The sequence below is a fragment of the Phyllostomus discolor genome, chromosome 4 (assembly GCF_004126475.2).
Source record: "Phyllostomus discolor isolate MPI-MPIP mPhyDis1 chromosome 4, mPhyDis1.pri.v3, whole genome shotgun sequence".
NCBI classification, from domain to species: Eukaryota; Metazoa; Chordata; class Mammalia; order Chiroptera; family Phyllostomidae; genus Phyllostomus; species Phyllostomus discolor.
Window position 1 is genome coordinate 24,035,792 of NC_040906.2, and position 16,372 is coordinate 24,052,163.

At 39.6% G+C, this 16,372-nt stretch overlaps 1 protein-coding gene and 1 pseudogene across 1 annotated transcript in view; one reads left to right on the forward strand and one right to left on the reverse strand.

The window, feature by feature from the left end:
* The first annotated feature begins 970 nt into the window (after positions 1 to 970).
* Positions 971 to 16,372, forward strand: part of GPR1 (G protein-coupled receptor 1) — a 76,652-nt gene continuing 61,250 nt past the window's right edge. The window contains exon 1 of the mRNA XM_036022985.1: positions 971 to 1,371. The gene's annotated coding sequence lies outside the window, so the exon portion shown is untranslated. The remainder of the gene's footprint in view (positions 1,372 to 16,372) is intronic.
* The window catches only part of LOC114494777, a 69,256-nt pseudogene continuing 58,230 nt past the window's right edge, over positions 5,347 to 16,372 (reverse strand).

The following is a 16,372-nucleotide window of genomic DNA, read 5'->3' on the forward strand; positions in this document are numbered from 1 at the left end:
TTCTGGTGAAACTACTTAGCAGAGTTCTTGCTAAAACTGGATTTTATAAGAAAGTGCAGAGATGAGTCTAGGAGAATTTCAGCAGCCTAATACTGAATTGACTGAAAGGTTCATTGATTTTTTTTTCTGTACAATGGTTCTAGTAGTGCTTAGTTGTCTTTAACTTCATCAGAAACACTCTTGTTAGATTGATTGCATTGTGACAGCTGTCATTATCGGTGTGCATTTTTAAAAACTTATCAAAATTGGTGAGTTTTTGTACAGCCATTTAAATATTAAAGATGGGAGCAAATACACAACATTTTTGGCGTATTATGCTTTATTTTTTCACGAGAGGTAAAAATGCAACTGAAACGCACAAAAAGACTTGTGCAGTGTGTGAAAAAGGTGCTGTGACTGATCAAATGTGCCAAAAGTGGTTTGTGAAGTTTCTTGGGACTATTGACATTTTGGCCAAATAACTCTTTGCTGTAGGGCTGTCTTATACATTGGAAGATGTTTAGCAGCGCCCCTGGCCTCTACCCGCATGAAGCCAATTGCAGGAGATAGCCGACACACTCAAAATATCCGAATCAGTAAAATTATTGGTGAAAATGAAAAACGTATCTTTTGTTTTATGGGAAAAAAACGAAACGGACTTTTTGGCCAAACCAGTAATATGTCACTAAAGAATGCCGTGATCCGATGCTGCGATATGGCACCTGCAAAGTGTGGTGCAGTGCTGCTTCATGCCTACCGCATTGTGGTTTGTTTGTTTGTTTGTTTGTTTGTTTGTTTGTTTCGGGGGTTGCCATTATTCTCCAGCCTAAAACTGGGGAGTTCTTAAAGTTGAGTCTTCCCGGAGCCACCATGTAGGGAGCTGCTTGTAGCGCCACATAGTGTTGCTCACCAACCTGCGTCAAGGCCTGCGGTAGGCGCTGCAAATATTGCCACGCGTGGTGTGTAGGGCAGAATATCAAGAGTCTGCGACTCGCCCCCTAGCGGTAGTCAGCATTTTCTCCAAGTTATGTGCTCCCATGAGCACCTGATAACCCACTGTCCCATTCCTCTCCCAGCTTGTTTGAGCTAAATTGCTTCCGCAGAAGGGCGGGACTGTCCCTCAAGGGTCTTGGATAATTGCGGTAGTGGGCAGCTCCCTCCTCGTCGGATCAGACCTTGCTGCTGTCACAATCGGTGCCCCAACCCGGTGGTGTATATGGCATCGCATTCGTGGAGAAGTACACTCTCAAAAAAATAAATGGGCGACTTCATTGCCACCGGATCTGCCTGTGAGAACTGTGAAAAGATATTCTTTACAGAGAAAAAAGAATAATAACGTCAGAAACTCCGATCAACGCAGAGAAAAGAAGAGCATCAAATGAGTAAGTGAAGGTAAAATTAAAACTTTAATTTTTCTTATTTTTTTATTGAACGGTTCGTTTAAAATGTTAATATCAACAATTAAATTATGTATGCTCATGCATATATATCGTGTGCATGTATGCGTGTATGTGTAAATGCTGTGTGTGCACATGTGTGAGTGAAATGAATAACAATGATACAAGGGGTAGAAGGGGCAATGAGGATTATTTTGTTAATATAAGGTTCTCATGCTACCCAAAATTGTAGGGAGTTATTGGAACGTAGACTTGGATTCGTTGTAAATGTGTATTTCAAAGTCTAGAGCAGGCATTAAAAAAATTTTAAGATATTAAATTAGATGTTAAAATTGACTTGAGTTAGCAAGGAAAGCTATAGCCCGTCTTCAGAGGTCTCACTGAAAATAGAAATGTCTGTCTGTATATATATATATGGTGAATAATATATTCTAAATACTTTTTGAATGTATCAATATTCTAAAAACCCAGTCAGAGGTATTTAAATAATCACCTGCCTGAATGAAAAATTCATGTGATTCTTTGACATCCTTATTATAAAATGTATATTTTACATAATTTTGTTACATAAACTAATTTACATAAAATAAAATTAGTAAATTTTAATAAAATAAAATTATTGAATTACTAAAATAATTACATAAAATAATTTTAACTCTCCCCCCTTCCTTCCCAGCTTAGTCAACTGGTATCTATTGTGAATTTGATAGCTGGTGGGTTTCCTCGCCTATATCTGAATGTACATATAACATCCCAGAACCAAAACTTGGTTCTACAAAAGGACTAATATAATCAATAAATTTTCACCAGAGAAGTCTAAAAATAATTAACCAAATAATTAAATAAAATTTAAAATATAAAATGTATAGCTGATATCCTATACAAGAAAAGAAGGAAATGGAAGCATATAAAAACTTAATTAAAATCACAAAAGGAAAGAAAAGTGTGGAAGACAAAAATAAGAACAAATAACAGTGACAACAAATAGAACAGTAACATCTGTGGTAGACATTAATCCACTACATCAATAATCACTTTGAATATCAATGGTCTAAAAGACACGATTAAAAGATATTGCCAGAGAGGATTGAAACAAGACCTAATTGTATATTGTCTACAAGAAGCTCACTTTTAAAAAAATGTTTAAAGCCAAGAAAAAGAAAATTCTTTATTTAAAAGATCTAATGTGAGCCCTGGCTTCTGTGGCTCAGTAGACTGAGCCAGCCTGAGAACCAACCTGATCAATTCCCAGTCAGGGCACATGCCTGGGTTGGGGGCCAGGTCCCCAGCTGGGGACATGTGAGAGGCAACCGCTGGATGTTTCTCTTACACACTAACGTTTCTCACCCTTTTTTCTCCCTCCCTCTCCCTCTCTCCAAAAATAAATGAAATCTTTAAAAAAACAAGATCTAATATTATAAGAACAGTACACAGAACTCTAATGTGGCTGTGCTTTCCACGTGATATCCACTGTGCCACTATATGTGGTATACACACAGGCTGTGTACAACATGTTTAATGGTTTGACACGAGGTCCACGGTACCTTCATCTGGTTAGGCAAAACATTCACTTTCAGGAAATGATTAATTATGAGGGGTGTTTTTTTTATCTATAGTTCAACTGACATTATTCAAAATTACAGTCTCTCCCGTGATTTAAGACTGTGAGGTTGCTATCCCACCCAGGAAAACCTCACTCAGCACTGCAGATGAAAAGTAATGCTGTTTTGCTTTCTAAACGTAAGAAGTATGGCATACATAAGTACATAAACATTTAAAACCCGATTTATTTAATAGGTTTATGACATAAAATACATATTCTGTGCATGTTGAGAAAAACCATCCATATCTCTGATTCCTGTAAGAATACAATATCAGACATTTTAAGTGTAAATTTCTGTCAGCTATGTGGGAAATAATAGTTAATATGAATTTTCCAATTATTAACATTACATTTTATTGGGATTTTTTAAATGAGTGTCAGCAATAACTTAATTCTTAGTTTTTTGCTAAGTCTACCATAAAATACCATGGAAAATGAAGAAAATTGTTTAAAGGAAAAATTAATGCCCATTCTTTAAAAATTCTCACTGCACTTTTTTTCAGATGTGCATTTTGCTCCTACAAGCCACACCATCCTTGGGAAAGCACATATTTCATGCACTAAACAGTTCACATCCCTCTGTGTTCCAAGTCTAGCCTCTCCCACACCCATGGAGGGGTTCAGAGAAGGCTGCCTGGTTGCTATTATTCACAGGCTTCCGCAGTCATCACCTGTAGTAATTCACTGTAATAATCTATGCAACCAAGGTAATTTTTAAATCACTTATTTGTTTAGGGATGTCTTGGACATAATTCTCCTCAAAAGAATTAATAGCCAACATCAATAATTATGCTGCAGCTCTGAAACCAATGCTTTAGGATGTTCAGAACAGAAACTTTCATCTCTCCTCTGATTCTACAGGGATTAACCTGAGTTTGAGCTCAATATTGCTTATTTTGCTTGTTGTGAAAGATGCAACTATAATAAACAGGTTTAGAAGAAAAAAACTACCTTTTGATCTCATATGAACACTACCTGTAAAACTGTAGTTTCTCCAGGCTCTTGTTGGTATATGGCTTTGCAATAACTATCCCTTCAGGCACCTTCTCAGATGTAATGTGAACTCTGGCACATTCTCATATTTGTTAGAACTTCTATAAGATATCATCAGGTAGAAAACTTTCACCTCATTTTCCAACAACTGTCTAGGATCACTTAGTTTCAACTCAACTCCTCAAAAGAGCAAATGAGAATCACCTCTCAAGCACTGTGTGGCTGGTTAGATTAGCTAAACCCCTGCACTGAAGCCGGGCTTCCACAGTTTTAAAAAAAATCATATTATCCAAGAGGTCCCCTTTATTTTAACAGTTGGTAAGATTTTATAAGTGGTATGTGATGCAAGGAACTGTTTTTAAAAATCAAAATTGTTTTCTTTTTTATTACAGTGTAAAATTTTTATATTTAGAATTAGCCAGCTAGACTCAGTTTAGATGATCCCAATTTTGCTGGCAACCTCCAAAGCATCCTAGTCGGGAGCCAGTGGAGCATGTGCCTCCTTCTCCCCATTAGGCCTGATCAGAGTGTTGGCCTTGGCCACATCAATGTCATAGAGCTTCTTCACAGCCTGTTTGATCTGGTGCTCGTTGGCCTGGGCATCCATAATGAACACAAGTGTATTATTATTATTGTCTTCTATCTTCTTCGTGGCTGCCTTGATAGTCAGGGGGAGCTGGATGATGGCATAGTGCTCAAGCTTGTTTCTCCTGGGGGTATTCCTCCCAGGATACTTAGGCTGCCTTCAGAGCAGTAGGGTCTTTGGCCACCTGGAAGATGAGTGACATGTGGATCTTCTTCCCCTCCTCTCCCCTCTCCCTCTCCTTTCTCCTCTTCCACCTCCTCCTCCTCCTCCTCCTCCTTCTGGCTGTAGACACCTTTCAGCATTACTTTCTTTGCCTTCAAAGCCTTTGCTTTGGTTTCGGCTTTGGGAAGAGTAGTGGCTGAGAGAAAGAAAGAATATGAGGGTGCAGGCCTTTTTTTTTTTCAATTTAAGACATATTTACTGAGCAACCACCATGAGTGAGGTGTTGGTGATGGAGCCTGTGCTACTTGGCTGCCATGCTTCAAAGGGACCGGTGGATGGTTTACTAAGAGGGGTATGGCAGAAGGATCTCGGTTGCAACACATACTCAAAAGTAATTCACCTCATTACAGCTTTAAAAGTGAAACACTTTGAACTTCTGATGATTCCGCTTCCTCCTCAAGTCAGATCTGGTGCTATCAGAAGCAAAAGTGTAGATGATGGATTTATAAGACAGATCCCATCCCCGAGACTGGGTCAAAGTAAATTTTTTTAGACTTTATTTATTTTTTAGAGAGAGTAAGGGTGGGAGAAAGAGAAGGAGAGAAACACCAATGTCCCAAGGGACCTGGCCCGGAGCCCAGGCATGTGCCCTGACCGGGAATCAAACCGGCAACCTTTCAGATTTCAGGCCAACGCTCAACCCACTAATCCACACCAGCCAGGGCCAAACTAAAGTTTTCAGCTGCCAGCTGGTGCTCTTGGGAAAGGTACACTGCAAAAAACACCCTTATCATTGATCCAGATTGCAGAAGGATGAGCAGTGCTGTGGGAATCTGAAATGGTGCTGGTGAGAAGACAGAGCTGTCTGACTTTGAAGATGTGAGATCAAACGGAGTTCCAGCGGAATCTTGTATTTCCTCACAAAGTCCACCAAATCCAGGGACCCTCCCTCAAAGGAGCTGAGAAATGACCCATGCCTGGTTCTGTCAGAAAGCAGATCCAGGAGTTTGGGAATTCTCTGGAAGATACAATGCCATCTTCAGAACTATTGGGTTGTTTGTTTGTCTGTTTTGCTTCTAAAAGAGCTTCAAATAAATCTTTGGCTTGTCCTACTATAGGGTCTCCACTGAGGTTAAGGCCAAGAATTGTATCTTCAGTAGAAAGGAAAAATTCTTCAGAAAGTTTAAGTCTCCTTGGCCACTGAAAGGACCCTTCTTCTGTCAATTGATATCAAATACATAACATCGGTCTCTAAGTTTTCTTGTTTAGACTGTTTTATACCCTCATGTACACATTCCACATAAGTCTTTTTAGTCATTTCTGCAGCATTTTCTCATCAGGCTGTGTCCCTTAGGTCCAGAATTTATAGCTCATCTGCAAATTCTTTAATGACATCTTTTGTGAGCATTAGAATATCATAAGGGCTAGTAGTAAGCTGATGAATAATCTGAAACATCTGGAGACATTCTTCTAAGGTTCTTTTCTTTCCCTTATAAATTATAGTCATCCGATCGTGGATTTTAAGACCTGATTTCTTAGCTATTAATTTCTTTATGATATTTGAACTAATGGATCCATTCAAGTGGGCATGAAGTTCCACTTAGAGACCACTCTTTTTTTTTTATTCTCACCCAAGGACATTTTTTTCATTGCTTTTAGAGAAAGAGGAAGGGAAGGAAAGAAAAACATTGATACAAAAGAGAAACACCAATCCATTGCCTTCCATATGCGCCCCAACAGGGGATCGAACTTGCATCCTGGGCATGTGCCTTGACCAGGAATTGAACTCTCAATCCTTAGATTCCAAGCGACTGAACCACACTAGCCAGGGCACATCACCACTCTTGAGTACCTTCTGGCCATGGGCCTGCAGAGGCAGGAGCACCGGGTGCAGGCAGTGCAGAGCACCAGCAAAACAACACCCTTAACAAGAGTTTTCCAGCCTTGTGCCTGGTACATGCATAATGTTTTTGCCATGTTGCTAGTTCTGGAGCCAACATTTATTTCTTATATTTGACCCACTTAAATCCACAGACTATATGTACACATAATTATTTACACAACAAGTTTTCATTATCCTTAAAATTATTTACAATTAGAAGAAAACCTTGGACCTCAATCAGCATCTGGTCGGCAGGATGCAGGGACATGGAAAAGCTCCATGCCATAGTAATTTTATTACTAAGTGAGCATCTTTTATTACTCAAGTGAGCATCTTTGACAGCATGTCATTGTCTGCAGTTTCAGACTTTCAACTATCTTTTGTTACTGAAAATGCACATTTGCTGTATTTGCACCTGCATAAACTTGTTTTTGATGAAAAATAATGGCACTTACATTAATTTGGACTCACTTTCTATGTACTTGCATTAATGTGAATGGCTTATTTTCTACCCTAATAACTTACTCGAGGGATACACATAATATAGCATATTGTCAAATTTTGCTATTCCACTATGCAATCATACGATAATTTTTGAGAAAATTTTTGTGTACTTATAGTGGAACAACACAACTTGAGTATTTTTTTTATATCTCCTGCTGGTTTGTTGATTTGAATAGTCAGCCCAAGAGGCCCTGGCTGGTGTGGCTCAAGGGTTGAGCGCTCATTTTGTTTGCTGGTTCGATTCCCAGTCAGGGCACATGCCTGGGTTGTGGGCTTGGTCCCCACCGGGGGGTCGTGCAAGAGGCAACCACACATTAATGTTTCTCTCCCTCTCTTTCTCCTTCCCCTCCCCTCTCTCTAAAAAATAAATGAATAAAATCTTTTTAAAAATTTATTACATGTAACCTGCATCATTTTATTAGACCAAGAACTGTCCCCTTCGTTTACAAAACCCAAAGGAAAACCTGATGGATAAGTAGTATTACTTCCCCCCACCCCACAACTTCTGTAAATGCACCACGTATAGTCTCAAGTTTTTATAGCTCATCTCAGGATCCTCGGTCTCTAGTTACACTACATTCTATTCACCACTGTTACTGGGTTAAGCCAAACAAATTAAGTTTGCAGATTTCACCAAGAGGTTAAGGGAATCATCAATGTCAAGATCAATATTACTGATAATAGAGATGCAGAAAGAGTAACTGCAGTCTTATAATCTTGTCAGGACAACAAACGACTCATTGTCCCTAGTTTTGACTGTTTCTGCTGCATCTTCTTGTTCCACGTCTTTCTGATAGCCAGCTAGATCACCAGTTAATTATGAAAGGATATAACTCAAGAACAGCCAGATGGAATTGTTGCGTAGGGCTAGGTATGGGGGAAGAGCAAGGAGGTCTCACGCTTTCACTAGGCGTACCACACTCCCCAAACCCCCATGTGTTCACCAATCCAGAAGCTCAGGAAACTCACCTTATATGAAAGGACAGATATAGGCCCAGCTGGTGTGGCTCAGTGGGTTGAGTGCCAGCCTGTGAACCAAAGGGTTGCTGGTTTGATTCCCAGTAGGGGCACATGCTTAGGTCATGGGCCAGGTCCCCAGTAGGGGACATGTGAGAGACAACCACACATTGATGTTTCTCTCCCTCTCTTTCTCCCCCCTCTCCCTCTCTAAAAAATAAATAAATGAAATCTTTAAAAATAAAAAAAATAAAATTTAAAGGACAGATATAGATTACAAGTGAATGGATGAAATAGCTTCCAAATTGGAAAGAAGTGAAACTGTCACTATTTGCAGATGACATGATATTACATATAGCAAACCCTAAAGACTTTACCAAAAACTGTTAGAATTAATAAATTAATTCAGCAAAGTTTCAGGCTACAAAATCAATATACAGAAATCTGTTGCATTTCTATACACTAATAATAAACTATCTGAAAGAGAAATTAAGAAAGCACCAATAAAAATAAAATACCTAGGAATAAATTCAACAAAGGAAGTAAAAAAAAACTCTATACACTGAAAACTCTTAAGATACTGATGAAAGAAACTGAAGAATACACAAGTAAATAGAAGTACATACCATGCTCATGGACTGAAAGAATTAATATTCTTAACAACCAAAGCAATCTACACAATTCCTACCAAAATTCCAATGGCATTTTTCCTTAGAAATAGAGCAAATAATATTAAAATTTGTATGGAACCACAATAATCCTTATAGCCAAAGCAATCTTGAGAAGTAAAATCAAAGCTGGGAGCATCCCTGATTTCACAATCCCTGATTTCAAACTATATTACAAAGCTATAGTAATCAAATCAGAGTGGTAGTGACACACAAACAGACATATGTCAATGGAACAGAATAAAGAAAACAGCAATAAACCTATGCTTATGTGGTCGATTAATTTACACAAAGAAGCCAAGTATACACAATAGGGAAAGGATAGTCACTTCAATAAAAGGTATTGGAAAAACTGTATGGCCACATGCAAAAAAAAAAAAAGTAACTAAACCACTCCCTTCCACCATACACAAAATAGCTGATAATGGATTAATAACTTGAATGTAAGACCAGAAACTCCTAGAAGAAAATATAGGTAGTAAGCTCCTTGGCATTGGTCTTGGCTGAGATTCTTTAGATTTGACACCACAAGCAAGGACAATAAAAGCAAACATAAACAAGTGGGACTATGTCCAACTAAAAAGCCTCTGCATAGCAAAGGAAACAATCAACAAATGAAAAGGCAACCTACTAAACGGGAGAAAATATTTGCAAATCATATAATATAATAAGGAGTTAATATCCAAAATATATGAATGACTTACACAACTCAATAACAAAAAAACCCACAAACAATCCAATTTAAAAATGGGCAGAGGACTAGCCCTGGCTGGTGTGGCTCAGTGGATTGAATGCTGGCCTGAGAACCAAAGGGTCGCTGGTTCAGTTCCCAGTCAGGGCACAAGCCTGTGTTTCAAGCCAGGTGCCCAGCAGGGGATGCATGACAGGCAACCACACATTAATGTTTCCCTCCTTCTCCTTTTCTCTCCCCTCCCCTCTGTCTAAAAATAAATAAAATATTTTTTATTTAAAAAAAATAAAAACAACAACAGGCAGAGGACTGGATGAACATTTTTCCAAAGAAGACATACAAATGACCGATACATGAAAAGATCTGTGACATCACTAATCAGAGAAAGACAAACCCAAACGACAATGAGATATCACCTCACACCTGTTAGAAAGGCTATTACCAAAAAGACAAGAAACAACAAATGGTTCTGAGAATGTGGAGAAAAATGTACCCTTGTGCACAGTTGTTAGAAATGAAAATTTGTGCTGCCATTAAGGAAAACAGTATGGAGGTTGCTTAAAAACTTAAAAATAGAGCTACCATGTGATTTAGCAATTCCACTTCTAGATATTTACTCAAAGAAAACAAAAACTCTGACTCAGAAAGAAATATGCACCCCATATTCACTGTAGCATCACTTACAATAGCCAAGATATGGAAACAACCTAAGTTCCCACCAACAGGTTAAAGGGTAAAAAAAAAAGTTGTATATATATATATATATACACAGACACAGACACACACACACACACACACACACACAGACACACACACACACACAATGGAATATTACTCAGTCATGAAAAAGATTGGAGTTTTTTGACATTTGTGGCAACATGGGTGGATCTAGAGAGCATTATGCTAAGTGAAATGAGTCAGACAGAGAATAAAAACCATATGATTTCTCTAATATGTGGAATCCAAATAAAACAAACAAACAAAAAACCCTCATAGACACAGAGAGTAGATTAGTGGTTACCATAGTAGGTTAGTGAAAGAGACGGGACAAAGTGGGTGAAGGGAGTCAAAAGGTGCAAGCTTCCAGTTACAAAACAAGTAAGTCATGAAGATATGGCATACAGCATGACAACTATAGTGAATAACACTGTGTTGCACATTTTAAAATTGCTAAGAGAGTAGAGATTACATTATCATCATGAGGAAACAAACTTTGTTACTACTATGTGTGGTGTTGGCTGATAATGAGACTTATTGTCGTGATCATTCTGTAATGTATACAAATATGAAATCACATTGTACACCTGAAACTAATGTGATGTTCTGTGTCAATTATACCTCAACATAAAACAGAATAAAAAGTAAATGGATGAAGAAAAATATACCAGCTAACACTAATCAAAAGAAAACAGTTGGAACTGTATTTATTTTAGACAGAGCAGAATTCAAAGTAAGAAATTTTATCAGGGATAAAGATGGCATTAGGGGTCAAGTCTCCAAGAAGATCTAACAACCCTTAACATGTATGCACATAATAACAGACTTTCAGACTATGTGAAGCAAAAACTAATAGTAATGCAAGGAGAAATAGATGAATCCCCTATCATAAGTGGAGACTTCAACACCCCTCTATTAGAAATGAACGGATCCACCAGGCAGAAAATCAATAGACACATAATTGAACTCAACAACACCATCAATCAACTGGATGTAACTGACATCTCTTGACTGCTTCATCCAACCACAGCAGCACACACATTCTCCTGAAGTTTGCACAGAGCAATGACCAAGTGAGAACACATTCTGGGCTGTAAAAAACACCCTAACACATTTTTTAAAAATAGAAATCATTCAATGTCTGCTCTCAGATTGCAGTAGAATTAAACTACAAATCAATAACAGAAACATAGCTGAAAAATTACAAACTGTGTGAAGTTTAACAAATATGCTTCTAGCTTTTCTGTGCTACCCAGAGAAGTGTCCCTGTGGCATTGTTCTGGATTCTCATCATAAGATGAAGGGAAACATTCACAGTATCTGGAGCATTTGATGTCCACAGATGATGTTCTCAAATTTCTTGCAACAAGAACCCACTTAGGTGGCACCAACCTTGAATTCCAAATGGAACACACATCTACAGACGGAAAAGTGGTGGCATCTTCACGATAAATCTGAAGATAACCTGAGAGAAGCTTCTTCCAGCAGTTCACGCCATTGTAATTCTGGCTGAGGTCAATGTCCTATCCTTCAGGAATAATGGCCAGCAGGCTGTGCTGAAATTCACTACCGCCCTTGGAGCCACTTTACTGCTGCCACTTGACTACTAAAACCTTCGCTAACCAGATCCAGGCAGCTTTCTGGAAGTCATAACTTCTGATGCTTATGGACCCCAGGGCTGAACACAAGCCTTTCACAGATGCAGCTTATGTTAACCCACCTACCAGTGCCCTATGTCACAATACACTCCTCTGCACTATGTAGACATTGCCATCAAGTGCAACAGCAAAGGAGCTCATTCAGTGACTCTGATGTGGTGGACGTTGGTCCAGGGAGTTCTGCACATTCGTGGTACCATATGTGTGCAGAAGGTCATGCCTGATCTCTGCTCCCACAGAGATCCTGTGAAGACTGAAACAGAAAACCACAACGCTGCTAAAAGCTGTGGCCAAAGAAAAATTTCAGGGTGGATGGACTGCTCCAGCTCCTGAATTTACTGCTTCTCAACCCAAGGTTGCAGACTGATCTCAAGGCATCCAGGTGCCCCCTGGGTCTGTTCAGCAGCTTCCTACTGAAGACGGGAGCGCTCAGCTGCCACTGAAGACTGGTCTGAGGCTCCCACTGCTCACGCCACTGAATGGGAGGGAATAACCACTGAGTGATCTTAAGCTAGTCTTCCACAGATTCTTCAACAGAAAATGGAAAGACAGTTGATGGAAAATAAACAGTGATGCAAAGGAGAGAAAGGAAAAAGAAAGAAGGAAAGGAGGGAGGGAAAGAAAGAAAACCATACTTCTAAATAACACATAGGTCAAAGAAGAAATCTCAAGAGAAATTTAAAAATATTTTGAACTGAGTGGAAATGAAAACACAACTTACCAAAATGTGAGGGATGCAGTAAGAGCAATGCTTAGTGGAAAATTTATACTATTGAATGCACATATGTTAGAAAAAGGGAAAGATTGGAAATCAACAATCTGAACTTTCGACCTTAGAAAACTGGGGAAAAATGTGCAAATTAAGTCCAAAGTAAGCAGAAGAAAAAAAATCATAAGAATCAGAGCAAAACCCAAAGAAATTGTGAACAGACAGTCTGTTGAGTTGGAGTCCAGATTCAGATGTAAATGACTTTGAAACTGCCTTACTTTGGGTGCTTCCATTAAGGATGATTTTTCTTTTAATTTTCTTAACTGATTTTAGAGAGTGAGAGGTAGGGAGAGAAAGAAAGAAAAACATCATTGTTCCACGTTTTTTATGCATTCATTGGTGGCTTCTTGTATGTGCCCTGACCAGAGATTGAACCTACAACCTTGGCGTATGGGGACAGTGTTCTAACCAACTGAACTACCTGGCCAGGGTCCACTTAAGGATGACTCGAGTCAAGCTCAGGACCAGTGGTTGTCATCAATTCTGAAGGCTGGACGCTTCACTAACACAGCAGAACCCACCTTCTGAGACTCATCAGTGCATTTCTGGTCTGATTCATACATGCCTGTGCACATCTGGAAAACCGTGGGGCAGTTCTTGCCAAAAAAATGTAACCATGAGTAAATGAAGAGCCTCCTGGGAGAAAACTGAGCCTAATGGAGAAAGAAGCTTTGTCCTATTCAACATAGTACTGGAAGTCCTAGCCAGAGCGATCAGGCAAAAAGGGAAAAAAAAAGGGAAAAGAATCCAAATTAGAAAGGAAGACACAAAATTGACTCTGTTTGCAGATGACATGGTCTTACATATAGAAAACCCTAAAGGCGCCACCACAGCTCTGTTAGAACTAAGTAAAACTGCAAGATACAAACTCATTATACTAAAGTTAGTTGCATTTCTACACCCCAACAGCAAAATGTCTGAATAATAAAGAAAAAAATCCCATTTACCATAGAATCAAAAAAGAAAAAAACAATAACAAATAAATTTAACCAAGGGTGCAAAAGATCTCTACACTGAAAATAGTGAGATATTAATGAAAAAATGAAGATAAAACTAAGTGGAAAGACATGCCATGTTCATGAATGAAAAGAGGCAATGTTGTTAAAATGCCCATAACCCAAAGTCCTGTATAGGTTCAATGAAATTCTTATCGAAATTCTAATGTTATTTTTCACATAATATAAAAACAATGCTAAAATCTGTATAAAACCACAACAGAACCAGAATAACCAAAACGATATTGAGAAAGAAAAACAGAGCTGGTTTCAAACTGTACCACAAAGCTGTAGTGATCGAAATGGTATGGTACTGGCATGAAAACAGATACACGGACCAATGGAACAGATTCAAAAGCCCTGGAAAAAACCCAGGCATAGACCATTGACAAATATTGGTTATGGAAGCCAAGAATACTGAATGAGGAAAAGATAGTCTTTTCAATAAATGGTGTTGGGAAAATTGGATGTTCACATGCAAAAGAATAAAATTGCACCCCTATCTTACACCATTTGTAAAACTTAAGTCAAAATGGATTAAAGACTTTAATGTAAAACCTGAAACCAGCCCTGGCTGGTGTACCTCAGTGGTTTGAGCACTGGCCGGCAGACCGAAATGTTGCTGGTTCGATTCCCAGTCAGGGCACATGACTGGGTTGTGGGCCAGGTCCCCAGTGGGGATGTGTGAGAGGCAACCAATCGATGTTTCTCTCTCTCTTTCTCCCTCCTTTCCCCTCTCTCTAGAAATAAATAAATAAATAAATAAATAAATAATCTTTTCTTAAAAAACCCACATAATCCAAGTAAAAAATGGAAAGAGGTTTCAATAGACATTTTTGCAAAGAAGACACAAATGGCCAACAGGTGCATGAAAAGATTATCAACATCACTAATCATCAGGGAAATGCAAAGTAAAACCACATCAGGTATCACCTCACCCCTGTGAGAATAGCTATTGTCAAAAAGACGAGAGATAAGTATTGGTGAGCATGTGGGGACAAGGGAAGTGTGCTAGGAGCACACTGTTGGTAAGAATCTAAATTGATACAACCACTATGGAAACCAGTATAGCCCTGGCTGGTGTGGCTCAGTGGACTGAGGGCTGGCCTCCAAGCCAAAAGATCACTGGTTCGATTCCCAATCAGAGCACATGCCTGGGTTGCAGGCCAGGTCCCCCATTTGGGGGCATGCAAGAGGCAACCACACACTGATGTTTCTCTCCATCTCATTCTCTCTCCCTTCCATTCTCTCTAAAAATAAATAAATAAAATCTTTAAAAAAAAGAAAACACTATAGAGTTTCCTTAAAACATTCAAAAGAGAGCCACTGTATGATCCAAGAACCCCACTTCTGGATATCTAAATAAAGCATGTGAAACCATTACCTTGAAAAGTTTCCTGCACCTGTATTTTCATTACAGCATTATTCATAATAGCCAAAACATGGAAACAGCCTAACTGTCCATGAATGGATAAATGGATTTTTAAAAAGGTAAAAGACAATTCAACCAGAAATCCTGCCATTTGTGACAACATGGGTGGATCTTGAGGGCATTACTCTAAGTGAAGTAAGTCAGACAGAAAATGGCAAATACTGTATGACCTCACTTCCATGTAAGTTTTTTGAAAAAGAAAAGCCAAATCCATAGAAACAGTAGAATGATGGTTGTGTGGACCAAGGGTCTTGACTGCCTGTGTGTAAACACAGCTGCTGGCAGAGGAACAGGAAAAAGAAGACTGGCATGTCAGAGACGCAGCTCCTATATGTTACTAAGCTGCGTATTAAAAAGTAGGTGGCCCGTTGTTTCAGCACAGGTCTGAATGAGATGCCAGCTATGAGAAGAAAGGCCTGAAGAACGAAGAGAGGGTAGAGAATTTAAATTGGTGGCAAAGCAGGAAATAGAGACTGGGTGTTTTGGTTTAGATTGTCCATAAAAGCAGCCCCTGAGAAGGGCTTGGGTGTGAGCAGTTTGTTTGGGAAGTGTTACCCAGAAGCTGAAGTGTCTGGGTGAGTAAAGTGAGACCCAAGCAAGAGAGAGAAGCCCTGGAGGGATATGTTAATGAGGGGACTGAGGTGTGGGCAGGTTTGTCTCCGTCCTGCTGGGGACCTGGGAAGTGAAGAACCTGCCGCATGCTGGCCCACTGCAGACTGGAGAACTGGGGGGCTTATCTATCTCTGAGTCTCTCATCAGTTGAGGGTTGGCAGTGGTGCCTTAAGCTGATGTCCTGGGCCTGAGAAGGCTCCCTGGTGCCTGAGAAATCCCTTAGGCAGTGAACATTTAAGGCCTTGCTGCGAGGAGTGTCAGCATGCTCCATTATCTTCTGCCCAAATGCCAAGTGATATAATTTCTGGGCTCTAAACATCCAGTCAAATCTGCCACATATGTAAACACCTTGCATGGGGGCATCTTTGCAAAATGGCAAGAAAAAGAATCATGAGAAAGTTCCCAAGTTCAAAATCTGGATCAGTGGAGAAGGGGGCACAGCCAGGCATGGGGCACAGAGTGCAAAGGGCACAGGGGTCAGAGGTGACCATGGGAATGCCCCGCATCCCAGAGCAGGGTGCTCTGGGATGAGGGTTCAGAGTAAGGTCTCCTGGTTCTTTTCAGGTGCTAAGTGGAATAGCTATTTCCATCGTCACTTGATGTATATTACAGCTCCCTTTCTTCTCCCTCTCCCTGAGCTCAGCCCAGGCAGCAGACACGGAGGGCAGTCTGAGTGACAGACACCCACCATGCTGTCCTCAGAATCCCCTGCCCCCACCCCACCACTTCCCTCTCACTGTCTTTGAACCAAATCAGGGAAGACTTCA